The sequence below is a fragment of the Syngnathus acus genome, chromosome 20 (genome assembly GCF_901709675.1).
Source record: "Syngnathus acus chromosome 20, fSynAcu1.2, whole genome shotgun sequence".
NCBI classification, from domain to species: Eukaryota; Metazoa; Chordata; class Actinopteri; order Syngnathiformes; family Syngnathidae; genus Syngnathus; species Syngnathus acus.
Window position 1 is genome coordinate 4732272 of NC_051104.1, and position 26157 is coordinate 4758428.

The 26157-nt window shown below is 38.8% G+C and overlaps 1 protein-coding gene across 1 annotated transcript in view; it reads left to right on the forward strand.

Moving 5' to 3' along the window:
* Positions 1-26157, forward strand: part of ntng1a (netrin g1a) — a 92717-nt gene that overhangs the window by 10705 nt on the left and 55855 nt on the right. The window contains exon 3 of the mRNA XM_037279352.1: positions 10732-10761. The gene's annotated coding sequence lies outside the window, so the exon portion shown is untranslated. The remainder of the gene's footprint in view (positions 1-10731; positions 10762-26157) is intronic.

Here is a 26157-nt window from a genome sequence, read left to right on the forward strand (position 1 = left end):
CAAATCGAATCGTCTCTTCTGATTCTCCTGAAACGTGATGTGCACGTTGCATTGACACAAAATTTGTCCACATTGTCATAGCTTGCAGCAGTATTGGATTAATATCGCCGTGTCTATTAGGATGTGCATAAAAGAGAGTTGACCAGAACAAAGCATAACTGAGTTAGAACCAGAGCGGCAACTTTTTGAGGATAAAATGAAAATCAGGGGCTACTGCTGTCTTAGGAGTGCCTTTCCAGATGAGAGCCAGTCTGGGAGAGGGGCTGAGGCAGGAGGGCAGAATGATTGAAGTGGAAGTCAGGCTGAGAATCTTCTGGCTGAGAACTCCTTGACAAACAAAATGGGGCAAACTAAAATAGAGAGGTTTGATCTCTGACTTACTGAGCAAACAATCTGGCAGTGTTGGGGGTGAGTCATGTAGTGACGGCAAACCGAGGCAGACGGGTCAGTTCTTCATTTCCAGATCACTTTGCTCACCCGACGACTGTATCTGATTATTTATCAGCAATGAATTCTGTTTGTGAAGAATTTCTGAAGACGAAAACCCCGTTATATCAAATCGGCCACTTCACGCTATTTATTGATAGATTTAATGAACATGCCAGTATTCATTTTGAAAATTATAGTTTTGCGAACAGACATAATTTGGAGTGTCCATCATTTGCATGCTTGCATTCACACACAAACTCAAACACGCATTCTTTGTGGTTAATTTCTCCACTTACAAAGATAGTGTTATTGATGTGATGGGTCACATTGCAATTTGGAGGCAATTAAAAGGTAATGAATGTACTCAAATGAAACCTATGCCTGGAGGGCAGCAAGATGATCTATTTGTGCGCATGTGTGTGTGTGTGTTTGTGTGGCTTCCAGATAAAATGCACCTAAAGTTGTTCTCACTATATGCCTGCATTGTGTTTTCTGACTAATTGTACCGTATTTTCCTCACTACAAGGCGCACCGGATTATAAGGCGCACCTTCAATGAATGGCCCATTTTAAAACTTTGTCCATTTATAAGATATATACATTTGGCCCACGGGCCGGACTTTGGACACGCCTGCTGTAGTGGCTCAATATTGGTCCATATATAAGGCGCACCTGATTATAAGGCGCACTGTCGGATTTTGAGAAAATTGTAGGGTTTTAAGTGCGCCTTATAGTGCGGAAAATACTGTATCTTAATGGTCTCTGCATCTTTAGCTATAACTCCATCTGAATTATCATCTTTAGCTTTCATTTGATTGTTGGTGAAACTCTGAACGCATCTGGTCTATCCGTAGTGCCTAACAACCAAACAGAAGACGGAAAATTTTCGCTTGGGCTCATTCATCCCTCCCCAAGGAAACAAATTCTGTCGCTACGAAGGAAGAATTTAGCGCGGTAGTAGTCATTTTTATGTTCATTAGATCCGTCTAACCTTAGAAACCTAACCAGGCATTACTTGCTAACGGCTCTCCTAGGTGTTTTTAATTAGTGAGGATTGCTTGTTATGTGAGGCAGATGGCCCAATCCTCCATCTTTTGTTAAAGCCGCACTAATTAGGCTTCTCACAGAAGATGTGTCGAACCCGAATCCTTAATCAGTGAGACTGCTTAGGCAAGTAATAACGAAGCCTGATGTGTGTCCTTAACAACGCTCACCTTCAAACTCAAAAATAGAAATCAGGCACAGTTTTGGATGGATGCGGTTGTTGAAGGCAAATCCAGAAAACGGTCATTTGATTATTTCAGAGATATTTTGGAGCTACAAAGGACACGGCTCCAAACAGATTAGCGATCAGAGGTCGTCTGGTATATAAACCAACAGTTGAGTCAGAAAAGCAAAGCAATACGCAAGAGAACGCTTGATGCCTTCATTCTTTTCTGGCCCTTCCAGCACTTTGAAAGCACGACTTTGCAAAGATATGTAAAAGTTCTCATCTCATCCGAGTCCAGATATCTCCTTCTAAACAAGCACAGATGGTAAGTATGGCCTGAAACAATTCTCACGGTGGTTTCTACACTGCTGAGGGAAAATAATGACTCTGAAATCATTGCGAGTGCTTGAAATGATCAGGTTTATATTGCTGAAATCTTTTTATACTCAAATGTTGCTTACTTTGGAAAAGTACACTTTGTATAAATCACCAGACCTTCCTAGTGTGCAGTCAATATTGGGTCAATAAGTCCCCAGCGTGGTAATGGCGAGAGGTAGTTTTCGAGAAAACAATCAAGTGTGAACGACGTCTCTATAATATGAGTTTGCTTTTTCTATTCTGTCTTGTTAATTTTGCAACAAAGGTATCAGACACTGCTCTTTGGTCATCTTTATAAAAGAGCTAAAATGGCTTTTATAAGCACTTAATCCAATTTGCTTTGTTACATTACGCTCATAATAAGGTTGGGTGGATGGAAAAGAGCCTGAAACGTTTTATATGTCTTTATAATGAAGTTCACTCCTTTGTTGGCTTGAAATGTCATACATGGAAATCAGAGGCATGGTTCCATTCTTGCCAAGCAATTAATCTTTAGGATGAACTTTTTTTTCTTTCCTGATAAGTGGCTTGCGTAAAAGTCTTTTGGGCGAGAAACATCGGACTGACAAAGTTTTACTTTCGGGAATGATGAATCATTATTTCCAATTTCCACTCCATGACATCCTTTTTAATTTGAATGGTGTAATAATGACACTAGAAAGTGTCAAGATTAAATATTATGTGGTGAAGCAATAACTGATATAGAATAACAGGATGCCAGCACAAGCACAATTTGCTTTGCCCGTAGTTCAGCCACAATAAATAGCCGGGGCCCCTACCGCATTCATCATATCGATTTTTCTTTAATGATATGCGCTAGAAAGTAATTTCCTTGTCTCTGCCTTGTCAGCGGTGACTAATCAAATTTTCTCGAGTCAACCTATTCTATAGCTCAAGGAAATGCTTGGTTATAGGTGTTGGTCATCCGAGTGCCACAGACATTTCCGAACAACTGCAATCCTACTCTGCAGGACTTGAATGCTAAATATGTGCTGTGTTTTAATTCGTGAACATATACTAGTGACAGGAACTGCAGGACAAAAATACTTTTAAATATATTGTGTTTGATTCCGTATTTCACCCTCACATTAAGAGCTCATATTTTGAACATATGGAAGAAAACTGCCACTGAAAAGTGAAATTATTTAAGTACGTTGGGTAAAATAATGCCAAATATAACTCATGCATTGCAGACATAAATCAAATGGGTATGATTATGCAATTTGCAAATAGAATATAAGCCAAATGATTAGAAATGTATCTTTTTATTTTTGTTACTTGAGCATGCGAGTCAACATACCGTAGCATTAAATACGTTTGTATACGTATTTGCGAGTATGTTCAAATATACCCGCACGCCTTCAAATTATCTGATAAAGTCAGTCAAAGAAAGAACAGTATATTTCAGTTCATGTTTTCATAAAATTATCCATGTTAAAATATAACCGTATTGGTTAACTTAATAACTGAGAATATCTGTACTGCAATATAAACCTTGACCAAGTGGTTTTTTTTTTAAAGTCAAATGCTAATTGCATTGGCTCATTACTACTTTCATTTGTAAAACGCCAATCAAAGTAGCGTACCCACAAGCCGATCGATGTCAGCTGTCTTTCCGACAGAACCTTTTATTTTCTGTAAATACCGAAACAGAGCGTTATAGATTGGGGGCAGCCAGCTGGACGCCCACATGCGTGTTCTTTTTCCCCTTCTCTGGGTGGTGGCACTCTGGAAAGGCATTGATCATCGCTTGGTGTCCAGTTTCATGGAGGCTGTCTAAAGCTATGACTAAGGCCTACCGGGGCCAAGATGTTTGGAGTAAACCCGTGACCTTTGAGGTTAGTCTGAAACCATGTTATTGATAGAAACGCGGATACGGTTACTCACCCACTGGAACTTGTCATTATTCAATAATTTCGTAGTTGATACTTAGAGGAACCGCAATATTCCATATTTAGTCAATGTTCATCCCAATTTATTTTCCTAAATACGTGATACTGTTTGGAATTCATAAAGCCTTCCATCTTGCTTTGTATTCATGCAGTCATTCTGACATTTCTCTGTCAATAGTATCAGACTTCAACTCGTACTGGGCTTCCTGCAGTGCGAAGGGAAAGAGAAGGTAGCAGAGTGTGTTTTTCCAAACAGCCTGCTCTTCCCACCCACCTCTGCACGCTGGTTAACACTCGGATTTCTCTTTGTAGCTCTGGCTTTGGTGAATTTTCCTAAAATACACATTCATCATTGCCGAGGGCATAAACAATTATCAATCAGATTTTACCCGGTATTCCACATAGGAGAGATTCTCATGCAGTTTGCAGAGATGCTCTTCTATTTTCTGTGGAAGACCTATGTCCGATTGTCAACACGGAAAATAAAAAAGTCTAATTACCTCACGTCCTGTCATCTACCCGGTCATAACGATTGAATGGCCACAGGCGAAGAGGTATGTTTTAACCTAACGCACCAGAGGGCATTTGATTAGCATTCATATTGTTTTGCCACTTTTCAACATATTGCCTCGTCAATAATTCAAACGGCAATTACGATGACGAAGACATCAAAATGTAAAACGGAGCACTCCGAGTTGCTCTTATTCAATACGATTTGTTTACAAAACTACAGACAGGACCAACTTTTAATTAGTCGCTGTGTAGACTAGCCAGGATGAGCAGATTGTCTGCTCGCTCTTTCACGGTCTTCGTCATGGAAATAGAGAACTGGAAGCATTGCTATGTGAATTGTTGTTAGCGCTGCTTCATGTGCAAGTTGCCAATTTGCAATGGTCCATCTGTGACAATTGAAAACACGATTTGGATTTAATTGTGACTGACTCCTTTTATTATACATAATGACTGACTCGACCATATGAAAAAATATGTTAACGGCTATCAAATTGCGATCGCTTATACACCATGATTCCTTCTTACGATTGATCATCGATGCACAATGCCCGTCAAGAGTACCAAAACCATCTTAACTTTGGCTTTCTTTTAAGTAGAATGTCTTGTCTGACCTTTTTTGGAAGACCTTGTTCGTGTAAAGCATGTCCTTGTCACGACTAGTTTTCATGGACCACTTGGCAGAAATGTCCTAACTTAACAATATTGACAAACAGGAGTAGCGGACCGTGCTTGCGACTTCTATCGAATTTTTTTCGGAACAAATAAAGTACAAATTGAAAACAACTCCAATTAATAATTACAATTATAAAGCACGTTTAGACAAAAGATAGAAAACATTTAGCCTCCAGCTTCATCTAATTCAACAGAAAACAAATACGCCGCTATTGATTTTCTCGTAACTTATGGACATCTAATGTGCAAATGTCAACCGCTCTCCGTGTCTGCGGAATATGTTATCTATTAATGAAGACACGCTCCGGCACGGTGGCGTGTGCCAGGCCTGACAGTCATTCTATGTGATCACAAGCTCTAATACCTCCTTTAATCAACACTGCTTGGCCCAAGGTATTGTGAGCGTATCCGTCTCGCCTCGCCGGGAACACGCGCTGGCAGCCGTTTTGCATATCAGGCCTGGCCGATCGATATGTTATTAGAGAACAACCTGTTGGAGGCATGTCAATTAATTCCGGGCTGTCGGTTGCCTCACTTGCGCTGTTTAGCAAGACAACCAGAAGAGTCGGAATCGCTTCAATGCCCTGAGAATGAAATAAACTGGACGAATGAGCATCTTTCTCAATCGATATATTCTTATTCTCGGAATCAATGCTGTCCTGAACTGTTGCTCTATTGATGTGTTTTTAGAAAATGGGACAATTACCTCAGAATTTGACATTAGTGATGTGTGGAGGTAAATATTCATGCTTACAATGGCATATCAAATCGATTCTTCAATCAAAATATCGATATTTCGGATCGTTTGAGGTCATGTACAAGTATATCAGTGGCGGGAAAAGTGTGAACAAGAGATGATAAAATGATGATGGTTAGCGGGGACTATTTTTTTCTGCCGCCTGGGTAAGTGCAGAATGCTGAGTAGAGGCAATTACTCAGTGGACACACTGAAAGAGTGTAAATGGAGTCAGCGTGGAGCTATTTGACCTCCACAAACAGCCAAGATGCATTTTGGGATGTTTGTGGTAAGTCAGAACAAACCACAAAACAAAATTATTTCTCAGGTTAAGTATGAGAAAATCTAATCCACACAATGTGAAATGAATTTTGTGAGGAAATTTATTTGTCATGATTGGTGTTCATCTTGGTTTTGTTTAGATCACAGGTGTCAAAGTCAAGGCCCGAGGGCCAGATACGTCCCGCCACATCATTCTAGGTGGCCCGCGATGACAAATTGTGCATCGAATTCATGTGTTAATTCCAAAATTTCAATTTTTTTTCACTTTTACAATTTTTATTATCATTAATTTTTTTTAAATCATTTTTATTTTTAAATATTTGATTTGATTTGATTTGATTTCAATATTTTATTTTTAATTATTTGTTCATACATTTATTTGAGGCAAACTATGACTATGATGCGGCCCGCGACAAAAATAAATTTGACACCCCTGGTTTAGATTAAGTTTGACCTGTCGTATTGCACCTGTTTTTCATGATCACTTTTCCTTGAATCAACCAATCAGCTCGCTCCGGCCACATACTAGGTGTGCCTCGTTGTCCCATCAGTTTGTTTGCATTTATTCCCAGATTTCCTTCAGTCTGTGCTTCTTCATTGTTGTTGATGCTGTTGTCACCTATGGAAATAACCAGGCTGGACATTTCACTGTGGTAGGCAGGCACTTTTTTTTTTAAAAATAGCTTGATTATTGCGCAAGGAAGAGAGCTGCTTGAATGGGGGAGCGGCAATCCATATGCTACACTTAACAACCAATGAAGTTGTGATTCAGAGATCTGAAGCTGAAAAGAGCTGACGGTGCTTTTCCGCACCTCTGACTTTCTCAGAACAGCAGAGCCAGGCAATAATCTACCTCGAATTATTGCCTGTAAACCATGTCATGTAACAGTTAGATCAAAATCACTCAGTTATGACAATAACTGTAAAGACAATACGTTCATCAGTTTTGGAACGTTAAAATCCATTCAGATTTCCAGTCGGCCCCTGATAAATCCTATTTTACAGTTTGTGATCACAAACGATTTCTAATGGGCTCTTTGGAAAGCTTAGTGTGTTTAGTCAGCAAATAATCTGACCAGAAAGTTTCCTTAATGGAGACTATAGAGCTTTTCCAAGCTCTCTTTGGATGCTGACAGCTTGACATGATCACTCAATGACTTCAGCACAATTTTACTGTACTTTGGAATGTAACCAAAACAAAATGTTTGCAGGACTTGGAAATGATTCAAGATTGAAAGTGTTTATTGTCATGTGTACAAAAGGAAAGCACTTTTCTTTGTACAATGAAATTCTTATTATTTGCTGTATAGAAAAACAACCAACTATGAAATCAGAAACTAAAATAAAATGTAAGAGATATAAAATTTCCTCCACATAATAATTTGCTTGTATCATATGCTGGTTCATTAAAATGGTTGCAATTCTACACAGCATGATGAAGCACACACTGGAGAGAAATGTGAGCACTTTCACAAAGTCAAAGAATATAATCAATTCCACTTTTGATTTATTTTTGGGATGAATTTTACCGGGAATGCAAAAAGCTTTATCGGTGTAAAATTTAATGACCCAACATAAACAATTGGAAAATAACGTATCATATCTCTACATTTATTTTCAAAGTATGCATTGTCTTTATGCACATTATGCTTTTCTCGGCAAGTGAACAGTCCACTTCGATGTCACTTTCCATGAGATGTTGAATAATGTAACAGTCGTGCAATTTTGCTTTTCTCATTGGCCGACGTGAGCAAATGCAATCTAATCGGCCGGTGTGCCAGATTCTGTATCTACTTTTAATGACTGGCTGAGTGTTGGCAATTAATTTTGCTATCATTTTGAAATTTGAAAATTGCCAGTTGGATCACATGACCTTTCACAACATCCAGTCGGTCACTGCCGAGCCAAACCAAATTTCCAGCAGTTGAAAGTGGAAGTCACATTTGGACATTGCTTCGAAACTAAAAGTGGATTTTCACCTCATTCAGATGACTGAGAAATAACATAAAAGATTGAGGATGGAAAATAATATTGCTCCGGGGGAGTCATATTCCAAAGACCCCCTTACAGGTGTCACCTGGAAGCTTTCTGCCACTCAGCAGCCCACTTCTCTAGAAGCTACAGATGAGAATTTTTCAATCAAACGGCCTCAGGCACGGGGCCCCCATGAATAGTCAACACAACAACTCGGGTTGCTTCAAGGTAGCTTGAAAATCTCAACTTGGTGTCCCGCTATGGGCTCCATCCATAAAGACTCTTTAAAGCCAATATGAAAGAGTCAAACCACCTCTGGGTTTAAATTAGGGGGGGCACTTTTAAACCTACAACACCCAAGGATTTGATCAATTTAAAGCATACCGTATTTTCCAGACTATAAGGTGCACCGGACTATAAGGCGCACCTTCAATGAATGGCCCATTTTAAAACTTTGTCCTTAGATAAGGCGCACCGGACTATAAGGCGCACCATTAATGCATCATGTCAGATTTTTAATCCAAATCAAATCATTCTCCATTTTATCTTTTTTATTTCAACTTCAGACGCAACAAATGACTTTATAATCACAAAATAATGATCCATAGTCTTTTTGATTCCTGATTCATAGTCTTCAGTGGGCCACTTATGATTGATTTCATGACACAATGCTTCTGGCCAGTTTAAATTTAGGAATTTGGTCCATATATAAGGCGCACCGGACAATAAGGCGCACTGTCGGCTTTTGAGAAAATTTGAGGTTTTTAGATGCGCCTTATAGTCCGGTAAATACGGTATATAATTATCATTATTATATTTAAACATGCAATACACCCGGCTGTTCATGACATGTAGCAGATGTAAAAGATGTTTCCTTATAATCCCATTTCCTGAGAAACGCGACAACCACAGCAGCACTTCCAATTACTCTCTCCTCTATTGTCCAGTCATCTCACGTTGCCCATTATTTCTCTCTGCATCGCATGCTGCGGTGCGAGGAGGGCGATTATTGTGGGGTGCTCTTGACATCAATGTGAGGTTCAATTCATCCCTGCTCTTATTTTATGCTTGCTTAGCCATCGGATGCTAAGAGCAAGTTTTATACTGTGGGCAGTTTCGTGTAAGTGTTTTGACACTTTTTTGGGAGTCAATGTTTTCCCAAACAATAAGAGCATTAATATTCTCCTTTGCATAGATTATCATACAAATACCGTGTGCCCTTTTGGATCCAAACATGCACACATGGCCAGACAAATCCCCCGTAGCTTGACGGCGGGATATTCTTAGTGTTGATGGAGCTATCGATCACGCACACATTAAAATGATGTCGGCAGCGGTGAACACCAATGGCGGAAAGGTCCATTAATCAGGAAATCAATGCATCTTATCAATAGGCTGCCGTGGTTCTGACAATGCGTTTGGAGGTGGGACTTAGCTGGAACCCAACGGGTCTCGCACGTCTCGGCATTTGAACTCCGACCTGTCTTACGCAAACCTCTGGTGATGCTTCCATCTTTTATCGGATCCTTTCAGGGGATTGCTCAGTCCCACAACTCATTGTAGGTTGTGAGCATGGAGGGGTCATGAGTCATGAACGCTTGAGATGAGTAAGCTTTCCTCTACTTGTACCCCAGGAGATAGTCATGGCCATGACTGATGGAGAAAAGTCATCATCAGCATGACTGGACAGTACAGAACTATTTTCAACAAGTTATTTCATAATTCATTTTCACATTTCACAATTTACCGTTAAAATCTTTTTATTTCATCTGCGTGTAGCCTAAAAAAAGACTAGCTGACATTAATTTGAAAGTGTTGAATCAGCACGATATTTGAAGTGCAGTGTGAAATTATAACTGATCATGTAAATTACAACCTGTAATGTCTGAAAATAGAACTAAGGGTTCCTAATCTGGGTCACTAGATGAGAAGCATCCAAAATGTGTTAAAAGCTAAATTAACTTTGCCAACTTGAAAAAAATTAAAGTCACATCCTGCGGGCCAGTTAGTTTCAGGCTATTGAATAGCAGCTTTGTAGATGTCAAATAATTACCAGAACATCCCGTTTCCCATCAAACACGACATGAATGGCGGTAAAACCTGCCATTCATGTGTCGAGGAGAAGGCAATTTGGAGGTTACATCTTTTGTAAACGTATATTTTACTGGAGGCGCTAGATTGGAACATGCCTTTAAACAGATTTCTCTCCCCTTTTCCGATCAGTGAATTGAATTGCAAAGTCTTGGATATAATTTGACTTTAGACATAACCAATTTATCTCCCGCTGCTGTGCAATCCAGCCCTGTAATGAAAACCCAGATGGGCAGTCAGGATTGGCGGAGACTGACACATGCTTCCGTTGGTTCAAATTAGAAATGCCAAAAGAAAGGAAGAAAGTGTCAAATGGCAACGCCGCGCACGGTTTACATGTCGAAGACTCGGGCTGGAGGATTCAATCTCAAGAAAACTTGTTTTGTTACCCGCCAAAAAATGCCTTTTCTTGTTTAAATATTACTTTTATTTTGAACCCTTTTTTCTTTATCCACCGAATCTGACCAAATGACAATTTCTTATCCAGTTTTGTGCAAATTGTCTAAGCTGAGATATTTTGCTGTACTTATATTTTTCTCTCTGTCTCTCTTACAGAAAACACAAAAGTCAGAAGGATCATAAAAGGTATTTGGTGCACCCTGACATATAAATCTCCTTATATAACATGCACTAAAAAACATACTGTAACATAAATTCTACTTATATAGCAGGTGGTGAAATGTACTGTTGCTGAAAAATTCCTAAGACAAAGTTAACCAGAACCTATATCACAAAAATACATCCAAAAATCTGTAGAATTAAATATGACAAAATGAATATGAATGCCAATCTGTTGTAAAATACTTTTCTACTTTGTCAAATTATTCAAGTACTGTAGTTAAACCTGCAAAGTATCTAGCAGCACTTTACTTTTCCTCCTTTCGTTTTACTGATTACACCAAATCGGTGAACGTCGTGATGTCGACGTCCTGGTGAGAGCAGCTGCTCATCTTCTCTGATCGCTATGTAAATATGCACACTTTTGAAAGTTTTTTTTTTTTTTCCCTAAACAAAGAATGTCATTTAAACTGTCAATCATTGTTTGCATAATCACGTTGAAATTCTGATGAATGACACTCGGCTCTCGTAAAAAAGTGATTTGTACTTCAGAGAGGAAATCTCTAAATTTAGATTTGTCATCATTTGTATAAATGATGTCGTCCGTGTCAATTATTGGTTATGACACACGGCGACACAAACAAACCACTCCTGCGCTTTTAAATTACGTCTTCTTATTGTTGCTAATCATCTCCATGTCAGAAAGCTTTAGTGGCAAACTTCATTTGAACTGATGTCACACCGAATTAGGCTATGAGGTCCTCAAGGTGCTAATCAATAAAACAAATAAAATGCCCAACAATAATAGCCAAGTTGTATTTTCCGGAGTTAGCTTTATTTCAAGACCAGTTAGCGTAATCTTGGTTGATGGATTTGATGGACTGGTTTAAATCTTGGACTTAGCGCCAGACACCGTGCCTCCAGATATCTGGTTTGCAGCATTTGTTTAAAATTTGATTTAAGTTCAGATAAATATCCTGCATAGTGTCTTGAAAATCAGTTTATTATAAAAAAAAATTGCCAATTGATGGGTTTTAGTTGAAAGCTTTCCCTTATATCTGCTTTCATTGGATTGATGGCATTTGTATAGTGCTCATAATAAAGTCGAGGTCACTTCATATGACTCCAATCGAACGCGAGACTTTTCTAAGTGTTCCATCCCTGAGCGCTATAAAATGGTTGTTTTATTTCCCTCTTCACCTGGTGACCCGCTTAGACCACCTGGGGTCAGTATCGAGTATTGGGATTAAATAGACGCGCAAGTACAGAAGGCATGCGAGATGTGTGCATGAGCACAGGATTATTAATAGTGTGGATTCCTAGAGCAAAGACAAAATGTATTTAAATTTATTTTTCCTGAATAGTTATATTTCTAAGCTAAAAGCATACCACGACCAAATCGTCACCACTTAACGTTAAAAAGATCTTCATATGGGCGACAATGCAAATTTCTCCACGTCCACAGTTTCCTTTAAAGCCCCCTGATACATATTTTAATACAATCACAGGGTCGGCGCCACGGATAAATCTGTTTGTATAAGACTGATAAAGTATCTGGCCCAGCTGTCAACCTATTTCCATGACAGTTGTGTGCAACTCCTGGCAAGCATTATGCTATCCAAATCAATCATATCTGACATGCTTTCACTCAAAATGAAGCAAAGTCCTTGAATGGCTTTAGTAATGTCATTCGAGGGTGGGGGGGCAAGTTGCATGTTAAGCCAGGGCAGCGCAAGCTAGCTTTTAGGGAATAGTCTAAAAGTGTCGATAATTATAGTTTTTTTTTGCACGACTCTTTATTTTTACCATAGCAGCTCCATGACTATATTTGGCTATAAATGTTGCTCACAGGATTTCGACTAATAGCTCGTCTTTTTAAAATGTGGTTTCCTGTTGACCTCACCCGACAGGGACGGCTTGGTTGGCATTGTCATGGCAGATGAAAGCTTGGGCCGCATGCGGGTAATTGCCTCCGATCCTTAGTCATCAAGTTGTGTAAATTTCTCGCCAGCTCATTAGCAGGCTTTATTCGAAGAACCTTTTTCTCTCTCCCTTCATCTTTCTCAAAGCGTCTCAGCTCACTCTCCATTTTGCAGAGTTTTTTTTCTTACTCACCTGTACAAATGTGTATAATTTAGTTGAGTTAAACACAGCCGCTTTAAATATGATTTTTTTTTTTTTGCCGTAATTTTATTTCATCAATTATTCAGACATATCTTTTTCACTTTGCACTGGTGTCGGCATCATCTGCAGCACAACCGTCTTGTCAATATTATCAACCTTGGATAATTAGCCGCCATTCTTTTGTAACATAAGCTGGAAATGTCTTTATTGATAAGCAAAACAACACTATTGACGTTTCCTGTAAAGCAGGATTTAAAAAAGTAGAATTTCTGTACTAATCGGAAGATCGACATTGTCGGTAGGTCTTATGTTGAAGTTGTAATTATATTTTCTATCATTTAATTATATTAAATAATACAATATATATAATAGTCTATATATTATAATATATATAATAGTATATATAATTTAAATAATAATTTATTATTTAATTATTTCACAACAATTTAATTCATATTATTAGATGGTCATCTTAAAAACTGGATAACCAAATTTGAATGGTAAATTCAGTCTCCCATCTGTCTGGGTTGGAGCCGTCACGTTTAGCGTTAGCGCACGGAGCCGCTCGGGAGAGTTCATGAAAGAGGCAGAAGCAAGCGCAGCTCATTTGACATGCTGAGGGAAGGCAAACGCTCCATATGCGCACCAAACCAAAGTCATTATGGAAATACATTTCAAATACATATTTATATTGTGAGACAAAAAAACAGTTACATTTCATACTCTCGTCCTTACTGCAGAGAGACCTCTTGAGGAAAGCGTCTGATGGCGTTATACCATCCCCGTGGCATTATGTGTAAATTCTGTACAGTCCTTGTGGGTTTTGTGGAGCTGTTTGTTCATGGTAATGTCATGTTCCGACTTCGGGTTCATGAATGAAGAGGTAATTGATTGTGGCGATTTGCACATTCTCCCCCACTGTAATGAGGTTCTTAGTATGGCGCTCAGTGTTGCTGACCCAACCGGAGTCTAACATGCCCCCTTTGCTCCCGCTGAGTGATTTGCAAGGCATGGCTGTCCTTCAACAACTGGTTGCATCTGAGACTTGAAACGTCTACAGTATTTCCCCAATCTATTAAACGGCCGCTGCACTCAGCCTGTTGTAATTGTGCTGACCGCAACTGAACGTCTTGCTTGAAAATGCACTGACTGCAAGAGAGATTCAAGTCAAGTGGCTGGGTTGGTCTGTGTGAGAATTTTAGATAAAAAAAAAAAAAGAAAATATTTAGACTCTACAGTCTTTTAGGTTTTTGATTACAAGTGGCAGTCTTATTCCTCGATATACTTGCCTATTTGTTTTTTGTTTTTCCTCAGGCCAAAGCCATGTCTAATGAAAAAGTTGTATTTTGGCGCCATCTTGTGGCATCTTCAAAGTCTGCTTTATTGTCAATTTCTTCACGTCAAGACATACAAAGAGATCGAAATTGCGTTTCCTACTATCCCACGGTGGCAAGACGTATTACACATTCAAGTAAACAAGACAAAAAGTAAAAATAAGAAGGCACATACAATGAATAAATAAGAGCAATGAATAAATTAAAGAATAAAACTTCATGCCAATGAACTATGTTGGAATGAATGGAGCATCTTTTTATTAGTTTGCGTCAGTCAAAATATATTTATACATCAGAATTCTCAATTGTCACAGATAAAAAATAATAAAACATCAACACCTAACTTTACTAACATTAACAATAAAATACTTCCTCTGACCAGAACATTGCAAGCTAGAGAAGGCAAATGAAAATTAGAGAGGGGTCATAATGTGGAGCCCTTTCAGCACACATCTTCCTGACTATAATCCTGGCACAAAATCAAATCCCACCTCTTTACTGAACCTAGATAATTGCAGACAGGGGTCTGATAAGCCCCTGTAATGGAACTCTGTCAATCAGTTCATGCCATATAGCCCCCCCCCCCCCTCTCTCTCTCTCCTGGGTGTTTGCTCAAATCGAATGAAGAAATCCAGGAGCCGCTGACATTTAGGGCTACTGCTCTGCTGATTGTGAGAAGAATGTTCCGGTTTAATTTCATTAACGGGGAAAGTAAAAGCAAATTTGCCGTATGAAAAGCAATTACGGCGCTGCTGACTGGAGCTTTTATGCTCGCGAAAGGTCCTCCTTCTCATTGTCTTTCAGAGTGCCAAAGACTCGCCTCAATTTATCGCTGGGGTATTTATTATGCAAGCAAAACAGAACTCAGACTGGGTAATTATTTCCCTTCTGTGATCCAAAGATTCGAGAATTCCGCAGCTAGAGTAGTTTATGAGTATGTCTTGGGTAACTTTTCTACTTTGAAAATTGCAATCTAATATAATTTTTGAAAATATGATTCAGGCAGTGGAGGGAAATCAATGGTGGCCTTTTTCTCCACAGCTTCAGTCCAAAGTTCCCCGCTGCTTGAGTGCCATGGCTTGTTCTCCCCTTTCATCCCATGGACATGCCCCCTCCGAGCTTGGAGAATAGTCTGACTGCAGGGTAGAGGTTGCGTGCTTCTCACCTGGATTTATAGAAGAGGTACAATTTTGAAAGGTCTTTGACTTCACTGTAGATTCAAACATGCTGCCATCGAAATCTATCAGTGAAAGAACATCTCAACAACTCAAAGTTCCCATTTTGTTGTGATGGGGGAAATACTGATATTTTATGTTGGGAAGAAATCAATAATGATATCAACTTAGAGTGTGTTCATGTCAGGGTTACATTTATGCTTATGTTAAAATCCTAAATGGCTAAAATGAGGTAAAAAAGTTCATGTCCTTGTGATTCACATTTTTAAACCTTAATCAAAGGTTCGTGCTCTTCTGAGTGCTTTAGTTTGTCTTCGCTTGAGCACCAATAACTTGTGGAAACACAGTCGACTTTGGCTTTATGCAATAAAACGGCAGCTGGATACTTCTAATGGGCGGAAAAAAAAAAAAAAGGACCCAAGGCCCGGGGAGAAACCCTCGGGGGCAGACACTGCCAGGTTGTTTATCTCCACACGGAGCCCCTCGCCGCTCCTGTCTCATTAGTAACGCAAGGGAGTGTCACAGCGGGGCTAGCTGGCTAAAAGAAGTTGACCTTGCTCACAAGTGGAACCATTCTTCCAACTTGCACTTAGTCAAATGAGGACTTTGAGGATTATTCCAGACTTTTTTTTACTTTTATTCACACAGAAAAATTTGGAGGGTTTATGTATTTAGACTGCGACCACCCCCCCCCCCCCCACTTCCTTATATGCACAGCTAATGTTGATTAAAGACAGAAAAAAAAAAAGATGGAGTGAAATTGTGATAGTTTTTTTGTGCTTTGTGAAACACTGAGATGAGAATTCAAAGTGCTTCATGGGAGAATGATAAAATGGGGACAGCGTGGTTTTTGACAGTTGATAAAATGAGATACGGAAAGGCCACGACAAAGACAAACCTCTCGGAGACACAAAAAGAAACCAAAATTAATTTAGATTTTATTTTTTTTTCTTCATGGCGTATTTTATATTGCTTTTATATTAATGTTGCAACTAAACAATCGCAGCGAGCTATGTGATCAACTTTTATTTTATTTTTTTTTAAATGTGTAAAAATGCTTTTCAGGTAGTTACAGTCAAGGTTCCTTATTAATCTCATGTACTCACCAAATCTAATCAGTAGTCAAGTTGGAGTAGCGGAAGGAGGCTTTTACTATAATTCACAATCAAAGAACTGGTTTGTTGTATGTGTTTGAAGCTTAGAGGAAGATTTCCTTGTAAAGCTCTAGGGGGGAAAAAAAAACACAACTGTGTTGCTCCTGTACCATTTCCAAATTAAAAATGTTTCCGCCCTGACCATCCTCTCATCCCCCATGTATGAAGAGGGATTAAGTTGGCACAAAAGACTCTAACAATAGCTCACCTAAGTTAAACCACTTTTTTTTCTTTTTTTTATCACATAACTGTTATTGTTGTCTGATGACATTTTTTGAAAAGAACGTTTGATCATAGATGCACGAATAATAATAAATTGAGCCCATCCCACAAAGATGATTTTTTTAGTGTGGGCTGTGCTAAAAACAAACAAACAATAATAAAAAAAAAAATATGATGCCACCATTGTGTATGATGATGGCTCATGAGTTTGGCTTCCTTCAAAGCAAGCCAAGGTTAATTCTGTCAGTCTCGCCTGTGCTTTTCCTGCTATGACAAATCAAAATGTCTGCAGGGAAGCAGATCTCGGCTGAATTTATATTGGATATTGCTGAAACCACGGTTTAGCTCGTGAGTCATAAAAACAAACAAAAAAAAGTCAAATTCGCACATTACATTCAAATACATGGAATTAAATTGTGCGCCTTCCAGATTGGTTGATGGATAATAAATAAATAATAAAAAAATACAAATAAAAAAAATAGAAAATAATATAAATATAAACAGATAACAATGAAATAGAAGATTGAGTTCTTCCCCCATGTTACCCTTTGGTTTGCCAAAAATCAGCATAATATCCATCCGGCTCAACTGCACCTTCCACCGTCTCCCAGCTAAAAAGACACAGAAATGATTATCTTTGCTCAGAGATATCAGAGCCCCGACTCCAGTTTAAACTCTTGAAAAAGCTCATACATCATATTTCGCTCAGCAGCATACAAAACAGATTATTACCACACTAGCTGAACCATGAGTGGGAAAACCACCAGTAAGCAAGCTTTGTATGAGACAAGTTTAACTGCAAGGTCACACACCAAAGACCCGCCTTGTCACTTGTGGATATCCTAATCGTGAAATTGTATAGCAAGTTCTTATGAATAAGAAATGATGCCTTCATAAATGATTTAGTCGAGCGGATACTATACTAAGATTTTGTTTTTTGACAATTTACCATGTACAGTAGCGTCGTCGACCTAATCCCGGAGAAAACGGAGGCCATTTTGTTTATTTGGATTTGTTCTGCACAAAAAGCAATATGTTGGTTGCCTAGCATAAAGTAATGAGATGTGGATGCGTTGTTTTGTTTTGCCTAGATATTATGTATTTGTATATAATGTATTTATTTTAACACACCCGGGGAATATATTGAATTCTTTGTTTGGGTCACATTCAATATTGTCTTTGCACACTACATACACAAATAAATTCCTGAATAAATAATGATGAGTTTCCCCATCCATTCAACAACCAAACCATCCAATTATTCTCAGCAAATCTCCATTTTAACACTTATTAATAAAATTATACTTTCACAACATAGATGAAAGTATTCGATTTTACAGTATTTATATCTTCTATATTAAGCAAGAGCTTTACCATATTAATTATAGCCATGAAACGAATTGAATACTAAACAAAGCCTTCATCTGAAGCGTGAATTTGATTTACAATGGATATGTCTCGACTCCAACCTATTAGACACATTTTAAGAGACCCCAATATTTATATTAATCTGAGCAGATTCGGCCATGAATTACATTTTATGATAGTCAGCCGGAATTTGGTGACCGTGATGGTTGGTGGTCATGTTCATTCAACACCTCACTTGCAAAAAACTCCGTGCAGACCATAAACAACATTGGTGGCTGATGTTGCCGTACCTTCAGGGTCCACTAAAATTCAGTCACTTGGAAGGGGATGAAGAAGCTTTTTTTAATGGTCGCTGGAGACCAGCAGTATATTTACCATAATCCCGAGCCTGAGGGAGCATCAACTTCTAATCACCTCCATCTTCCCTCCTTAATGCAGATAGAGATCAGTGCCTATTATGCACCTCATAAAGCAGAAAGCTTTAAGATGATTGTCGCTTGAAATGGAAAAGTTGATTGGAAATGGAGGTAAATTACTTTGCGTGTTCCTTTGTATCTTGGTTAGTGGATAAAAGTTAGCAACTGTTGCTACATGGGGCGGTTTTTGATGGGTCGTGTCAATTCCCATTGATCTTTAATTATACACATTTTATAAAATTGTGAAGGTAAATTCAATGCAAAAAAAAAAAGGAAAAATCTCCCCCAAAAAGGTTTCTCTAGTTAAATAATAATTGGGTAAAGCTCGGGTTATTACAAGCCAGAGAATATCTCACTTTCTAGGGGGTAGCTTGTTGGTCCACCATATTGGCAGATTAAGCAAATTAATCCTTCTTTATGCTTAATCCCTTTCCTTATCATACGATTATGAAAATACAGATCCCTCCTTTCTCTCAGATATTAAATTGCTGGCAGAATATAGCTCCTGGCTTGAAGAGGAAAAGAAGGCAAAGCAAAAGAAAAAATAGCCCTCAGTTGTGTTTCAAGTGCTTTTTATTTTGGATTTCGTTGAGTAATTTATAATTCTACTCAGTTTCTGGCCCGGGCTTTGATATTTCAAAGTTGACACAAATTAAAATATAATATTTAAGCATTGGATTTTGAGTGTAGTTCTTCTACAGAGACGACTTTTATTGGACACGTCTTGGAGAAGCGTGTCAAATCTTTTGCTATTTGTCTTGGGTTGAATCAGCCACTAATTACCCATGAAAGCAAACCAGACAACTCCACTAACTGCTATGAGGAGCAAGCTACATAAAAATACTGCATCATTAGCACATTATCCCAGATTCCAAATGTCACTCAGCCACAAACGACTTTAAGCAAAAGCCGAGCTCTTCTTCAGATGCATCAGCGATCAAGCCATGGCGGGAAGGTGAATCCTCGCTTTTATTTTATGCGGAGGGGGAGGAAAGGTTGTTGGTATAAATGTGTAAATTCCAAAATGTATTTCCAGATATCTCACACATCCATCCACGGCTCTTTTAATCTTGTTGAACTAAACAAATGCAGACTTGGATGGCGGCAACAGATGAAGCTGCGTCAGACGTGGTCGTGTCAATATCGCTCATCAAACAGGATCCGATCAAAGACCTGCCTGTGCCCATACATGCCGGGGGATTAAAGTAGAACCACCTCCCGGGAAAAAAAAAAAAAATACACAATATATATACCCACACGGATATCAAGTTCATGTAAGTTGTAAAAATTCTTTCATGTCATACCCAAGATGGCATTGCATGAAAATGAAATCCACACCTTGCCATAAATAACATCCAAAAAGGGCTTTTAAACATCAGGTATTATTTCCTCTTGACAATGCAGAGTGTGAAACAATCATTTCACTAAATATACTTTCACAAAAGGCCCCTTTGCATTAAAACAGCAGGCCTACATGAATACCAATCAACCCGCAATGATTTTAGAGTGCTGGAATGAAAACTCCACAGGGAGATGAAATATCAGCCCACAAGCAGTAATAACTGCAGAATCCTGAGGATGAAAGATTATTAGGCATAAAAATGACTCCACCCTAAGACTTGAACAAGCACAGCGTGATGTACATAAATGCGTAAACCTGTTTGTCGCCTTTCTATAATGGAATATGCGAAACATAAACCTTAGTGTTTATATTTTTCAATTATGTGACAGATGAGGATAAAACCCTCACTTAAATTCATTAATCTGTCAGCGGTCTTTTTTTATGCAAGATGTACAACCTTTCCGAGGGAGGTAATGAGCAGCCATTTAGTAAAGTTATAAAATGAGTACAAAAAAAAAAATGTTTCCTAAGGGGGAAATTCAGTGCTTGAGAATGAACCATAAGAGGTACGGGATAATGTCTTTTAGGTGGTTTCATATTCACATGAATGAGCCATATAAAGTGGCATTTTGCTGAATAAGTGTCATTTGCATCTCAGGGAAGTAAAATGCATAATACGTTTTTTTGTTTTTTTTAACATTTTTTTGCAGTGACCTCTGTCCGTGCTTTTTAAATTTCGACCTGTTTAATTTGAATAATTTAAAAATGTATCTTTTCACAAAATATGGCCCTGTTTGAGAATCTGTTTTTTTTTTTTTTTTGCAAAGTGACCTCTGTCCGTGCTTCCTAAATTTAGACTATTTTAATTTGAATAATTTAAAAATGTATCTTTTCACAAAATATCGCCCTGTTTGAGAATCTTATAGCGAGATGCATACATTTTTTTATTTTTTTTTTATTTTTACAAAGTGACCTCTGTCCATGCTTCCTAAATTTCAACCTATTTTAATTTGAATAATTTAAAAATGGCATCTTTTCACAAAATATCACCCTGTTTGAGAATCCGCTAGCGAAATGCATGCAGACAAATAAATCGTATTGCAGTTGCCTCTCAACACTTCCACAGAGGAGCAATATTTCCTCATCAAAGTCACTTCCTCTTTCCACTTCTGTCAAGGAAAACCCAGTGGGAAGCTGTGGGAGAACAGTGGCAGATCTCAAGTAAAGACCCAAGCTGCCGCCTGGCTTTCAGAATAAAAGGCATTGTCTGGCCGATGCTGTTGTCATATTGGAAAGGAAAAACAATTTCTTTGTTTTGGATAAAAGGAGAATATGCTAATGAGGGTTCAAAAGTTGCCTGTACTTCAGGGAGTGTTTTTAAACATGAACCTATTAGGATAAATGTCACTTCGTCGTAGAACAATCGCTTCCCCCGATGAGTCTATTATGTGTTTTTTGACGCTGTTGAATGAATGAATACAAAAGCACCTTTTTGTCAATATCATTTACTTCTTGACTCTCTTCACTGAACTTTGAAAACTATGCCGGGAAATGGGAACTCTTTTCAATGTGACTCTAAAGGAAAGGGACGGGAATATTTTTTTTCCTCAATCTACTCGCTGATCTGTTTTTACCTCGGCCAGCGACTTCAATCAGAATGTTAGCCCTAAGCCCTTTGATTGCGCCTACAAAAGTTGATGGTCTCCTAGCTTGTAAGCTGCCTATCAGATAATAAGCAGGTCTGCCACAGCAGCCAGAGTGCAACAATGAAGGCGTAGCTGCTGTTGTCACCAGACGTCCGGCATGTCTTTTCCTGCCCTGTCTTAGCGCTCTCTCCAGGGAAATCTCCCAAGAGCAGCTGTCCTTATCAATGTGCCAGCTCTCCGCTCACTGCCTACCTGGGTCGCATTCTCCATGACAGTAGCACAGAGGTAGCGCTAATCTGCCAAGACTTCAGCAAAATTAAATCGCCAAGCGGGCCACTGGGTGAAAGGCGATGGGGAAAGATTTGCCGCTCACTGTGAGATGGCATTAATATGCTTTGCATCTGCCACAGACTACATTTGCAAGATTAATTTACCGTATTTTCCGCACTATAAGGCGCACCGGATTATAAAGCGCACCTTCTATGAATGGCCTATTTTAAAACTTTGTTCATATATAAGGCGCACCGGATTATAAGGCGCATAGAATAAATAACTCAACGTGGCTCGAACGTTAATGCAATCACAATATAGTAACACTCAAAATAGTGAAAACAATAACAATATATCAATAACTCAACGTTGCTCAAATGTTAATATCACACAACACACAAAATAAACACGTAAAGCTTACTTTAATAAGTTAGTCCTCATCCACGAATCCATATTGGTCTATATATAAGGCGCACCGGATTATAAAGCGCACTCGGCTTTTGAGAAAATTGGAGGTTTTTAGGTGCGCCTTATAGTGCGGAAAATACGGTACTCCTAAAGATTCATGCTACCTAAATGATAAGGATATTATAAGACACATGAGGAAAATAAAACCAGTACATCAAATGAGCCAGACTTCAATTCGAAAATCTGGTTATAAGGCACTTTGTTGATTTTTGTTTTTGAAAAAAATAAATAAATTGTGCTGTTTTTAACTTAAGAAAATAACAATATGGCGAGGAGCAGGCTAACCAGTTAGCATGACATCAGTTAAATCCCCCCACAATTCCTCCTGTGACATCCAAACACTTCGTTAGCCTCGCTCGCCGGATCCCGACGTCCGACTGACACCGACCACACACATATAAGTACGAGATTAATCAGCAGAGTGGTTCTACTAAACGACACCATGTTGTGGCATGTTATACTTTGTCATCACTGGGGGTGCTTGTGCCGTTTTCAAGCTTTTCCAGAATCCTTTGGTTACGCTCCCGGGCTGTTGTTAAACCTCCAGCAGTGCCCGTCTAAAGCATGAGTGGTTCACAGTCAAAACATTTATTACATATAAATCCTTTTTCTCTTCAGCTGAGCTACCTTGGGAGGGCTAAAGGACGGAGTAGACAGGAATCGGGTTTATACAGTTTGCCACAGACAGTAGGCAGGAAAATAGTTGGGGGAGAGAGAGAATCTGAAATTTGTGGTCTCTTATTAGCTCTTATTGCTAGAATTGGTGATTCCAGGCCACGGTCAGTCAAGATTCAACACATATACCGTATTTTCCCGACTATAAGGCGCACCTAAAAACCTCAAATTTTCTCAAAAGCCGTATAGTCCGGTGCGCCTTATATATGGACCAAATTCCTAAATTTAAACTGGCCCGAAGCATTGTGTCATGAAATCAATCATAAGTGGCCCGCTGAAGACTATGAATCATGAATGAAAAAGATTATGGATCATTATTTTGTGATTATAGAGTAATTTGTTGCATCTGAAGTTGAAATAAAAAAGATCAAATGGAGAATGATTTGATTTGGATTCAAAATCTGACATGATGCATTAATGGCGCGCTTTATAGTCTGGTGCGCCTTATATAAGGACCAAATTTTAAAATGGGCCATTCATTGAAGGGGCGCCTTATAGTCCGGTGCGCCATATAGTCTGGATAATACGGTACTTAAGACTAGATCACATATCAAGTAATCGCCAGCCAATCCGTCATTATTATTTTTAGTTTCTGATGAAGTGAGTTAAAAAAAATCCATGTTTTCAAATTAAAATAAGTGTAAAACAGAGGCAAAATAGGTTACCAAGACCTTGATGATTATTTACACCTCATTAGTTGCAGAGGGACAATATTTCACCCCATCCAGTGATTACACGCCACCTCGACTGTATCCGGTGAGCCTTATAGTCCGAAAAATACGGTATTCAAATGTTCTACACTTCACGAAAAAGCGTGCCCAGCATGGAGCGCACACGTTGGTTACCAAATACGATTTTCGGCCGGGAGGCACCTTGTGGCATATGAACTAAGTGAGGCTCTGGTTACATATAAATACCGTATTAATAGTGGTGATTCATTATTCAAGTGCAACCTGTAGGAGACATAACATGAGCCCACCTATTTGCGACACACAACACCTTGACATTTGAAAAATCTTCAAGCCAGTATAGAATATCATCAAACCAGTCTTTTTATGAGCTCCACTGGGAATTGTATCAACAGCAGCATGTATGGCTCTAAATATTATTCTGGTATTTTGGTTCCGCCAAGCTATCGGACCTTTCACGTCCGGAGCCTCTGAGTCTGGACATGCAGGCTGAAGGCCAAAGTGCCCCTTTCTGATACACACATTGTTTTTTTTTTTTGCATGCAGAGTGCATTCCTCATCGCATATACTGTATATACACAGAACCCAATATCACCTCACGGTACATTTAAAAAACGATCGATTTTCATCGTTTCATCAGAACATGATTCTGTTCATCGCTACACTGTGAGGAACAGCTTTAAGGAGGTGGGATCCTTAATCACTTGAGCTCGTGCTTGTTCTTAATAGGCTCGGCTTGAAAGGCAATGATCTGAAGACGTGTTTCATGAATGCGCCGCACGTCGTCGTTTAACATCAATGAAGCTATGCTTTGGTAATTGTTAGCCATCTGTTTTTCCAACTTGACTCATGTTCCTTTCTTTGTACGGCACCAAGATTTGCGATATAATGGGCCGAGCAGCTTCCAGGGAAAATACCTCGGAAAAAATTTTGCTCAGTCCCTACTTAGCACTTGGTTATATGTAATTATATGGGTGGAATGCCAATGCCATTTTTCCTTTAGTGTCCTGCACGGCCGCACAACGGGAAGCAAAATAAAGCTGCGTGGCTTGTTCTGTAGCTCGCTTCAGATGACTTAATCAGGCCATAAAGAAGGCCTCACTTACCGATGCTGTTGCCCCTGTGCTCTGCATTTTATCAGCCCTAGGGAAAGGTGAAATATGCTCCCTCCGAAGGTAACGTGCCCTATCTCTGTCTAAGAAGTGACAAATTTATCGCAGCCATCGACTATTTACAATCCGTCCCGAGGTATGATGATCCGGACTGTTTTATTTAAGCTGCAGAGTAACGGCCATGTTGGTAATACCGTCGTGGTGAGTTGGCACAAAAATGAAAAGTAGAAGAAAAATAAAGACTAAAAAGAAAGTACAACCCCATTTGTCTATAGCAACTTTTAAATAGTTTTCGCTCATTTACAAATAGAATCACGTCCAACTAATCAGCCAATATCATTTAATGACCCTAATTAGGATGCATTCTAAACTACTACTTTAGACTACTTGTAAAATATTCATTTGCTAATCTATCGGAGACAGATACAACTAAAAACAATACAATCTAATTTGTACTTGATAAATAATAAATTAGCCGTGCCGTTTCGTACACCTGCGGATTTATTTCACTTCTCCTTCCTCTCTTCTAGCTCACTATTCATCTTCCTCTCACTCTTCCTCACCACTCACTTCAGTGCCTTTTTGAGTGGAGTGACAGTCTTTACAATGTGTCACTGTGAATCGACCTCACCTTTAATATTTCAATAAAAAGTCAAAGCGCCAAGTGGTGAAGGGTCCTGAGGATTGACTTGTAGCTAGTTCCATATTTTGGTCTCTTTAAAAGCACAGCCCAAAAAAAAAAAAAGATGATTTTTTAAAAAATATTATTTTTACCTGTCTTCCGTGTAGATAATAATGTTTACTTAGAGTGGTTTTGTATTTTGTAGAATTGAATAGGAAGGCTGTTGTTGCATAACAAAACCCTTCAACCTTGATTTCATTGCTGCAAAGATGACCTATGAGCAACTTTTCTCTGCGTTACCACATTATTTGAAAAAGCAGAACTCATTTTTCAGCAAGTGAAAAGCAAAGTAGCAAATTCGAGACCTCTCCTATGCCGTGACCCAACATTGTAAACACTTCCCGTCTTTGCACTGAGAAAAGCAAAAATAGACAATTGAACTTTTTTTTTATTACATTGTTGTCATATACGGACAGAAGAAAAGCTGACTTATAGAAAAGCATATGTAGGAAAGAGAGGATGCAGTGAGAGACTATTTCTATCCGAAAATGGCCCTCAGATTATGGTTGACTTGAACTTTTTTATTCCTCAGGGGAAATCAGCCCCAAAATTTCTTCAAAAACGCTGCGGGTCGGCACGTCCGCCATTTACTACCTCGATAAGCAAATCGGACCAAAATTAAGATTCTCAAAAAACGTAAGGGTCTTTTCCAGCCTTTATCGATTCAGTGATGTGTACAGTATACAGTCATGGTCCAAGTTGTTCTCTGTTCATTTACTGCAAAGAACTTCTCGCTAAAGACATTT